The following is a 1,827-nucleotide window of genomic DNA, read 5'->3' as shown; positions in this document are numbered from 1 at the left end:
TGCATAAACAGTTTTGAGGGAAGTTCAATATGTATTTCTTTTTGTCACAACATTTTAAAAAATGAATGGGAAAGATTTGGAGAGATTCTATAACTCTTTCACTAGCTCTATTGCCAGCTCCCTGAATACTCTGGGATGGGGCTAGTCTGATGCAGCAACTTAACAATCTTCAGTTCAATGAGAATTTTTTTGGTTAACTTCTCTTTCTTAATTCTAATCTCCCAAAGAATCTCAATTGAAACAGTCACTTTGACCTGGAGTATTTCTGGATAACTTTCGTAATGTTTCACTGTGGAGACAGAACTAATGTGTTCCCGTCAGTGGGGGCAGAGATGGTCTCCATCACTAAATAAAAAAGTTGGAGCACTGCGCTTGGAAGGTGATTGACATGGGACCCAATCCTGCTCAGAAAGTTCTAAAATCAAAATAGTACATTGAAACTGTGACTTCACGAATAGCACGGCACTCTCCTTAGTGTTAGGTTACAGGCTATACGGAAACCGCTGACATAAAGATGTGGCAACAACAGTTTAGAATAAAACCGAGTTTACAGTTTGTCCCTGATATAGCTCCAGGTAGAGACAGGAATCAGTTCTTGATCAAAATATCTGTAACTGGAAGAAAGGCCAGAAGAGAACTGCAACCGAAAAGGTATCGGTGATGTTTTATTCAGAAAATGCACTGAGGCAGAAATGACGACTGGTGATATTGAGGAGTTGGTAGTGGCCAGGTTTGGTGATAGAGAGAATATTGAGATATAGATCAACTCAGGACCAAATGGGGATGTCGTGTTTATTCATATTTTGTTTCTCTTCAGATGTTTGTAAGTGACGAGAACAACATTCATGAAATGGGAATGGAGTATGTGATTGAAAGCGAATACAAAACTTTGCATCTTTGCCGAATATACAGAACATAAGTCGTGATGACGTTCAAAATCATTTACACAATTAATAAATGAGCTGAGATAGACTTACCAGGAACACCAATTATAGCGAGGATGGGAAAGTAACCCGCCTGAATAACTATCAGTGCACATCGAATCCGCCATGTTAACCTCATCCAATCCAGAGAAAGAAAGAGCAGACTAATAGATAAACTCCTGTACATTTTTGTAACATTCAAATGCATTGATCTCAGATTCTGATCCAAAGCGGGAACATTCCAGTCTAATGTTCGCAGATTCTGATCGATTGTTGGAACCTTCCTGTCTATTCTTCTTAGATTCTGATTCATGTTGAAACATTCCAGTCTATTGCTTTCAGATTTTGATCTCTCCCATTCTCCGGAGCTGTTGGTTCCAATCGTGTTGAGAATGATGCTCTCGCTGATATAATTTTAAAAGTCCCTTATTAGTAGAAGAGGGAAAGCCTCATGGGACACAGTTGGGATCCATGGAGACTGATGTCAGTCACAGTCACTGAACAGAATCTCCACTTAACCCCATTACTGCAATACATTTATTGTAACAACACTAGCTGGTCTGGGTGATGTACAGACATCGCCTGCTGTTGGCCTTACCGACTATCTCCGATAATACCGACAATGTTAGACGAAAGAGAAAGGCGATGCTTTGTCTTCACATGCCCTGTGACTCTGCTATAGTATGCACATATAATGTTTTACGTAACCATTCTATTAACAGCAAATCGAGAAGTTGTTACAAGAATTAAGTTTTGTCCACGTCAACAAATATCAGTCTAAAAACTGTCTCTGGAGACAACTGCCCTAAACAGTTGAAATATAGATTTCTTTGGACATTCCTGTCGCTACTCTAATAAAACAGCATTTTATCTTTAACACTCTGCACTTCATGAATTCGTTTCT

The sequence above is a fragment of the Hemiscyllium ocellatum genome (assembly GCF_020745735.1).
Source record: "Hemiscyllium ocellatum isolate sHemOce1 chromosome 41 unlocalized genomic scaffold, sHemOce1.pat.X.cur. SUPER_41_unloc_4, whole genome shotgun sequence".
Lineage (NCBI taxonomy): Eukaryota > Metazoa > Chordata > Chondrichthyes > Orectolobiformes > Hemiscylliidae > Hemiscyllium > Hemiscyllium ocellatum.
This window is presented reverse-complemented; position numbering follows the sequence as displayed.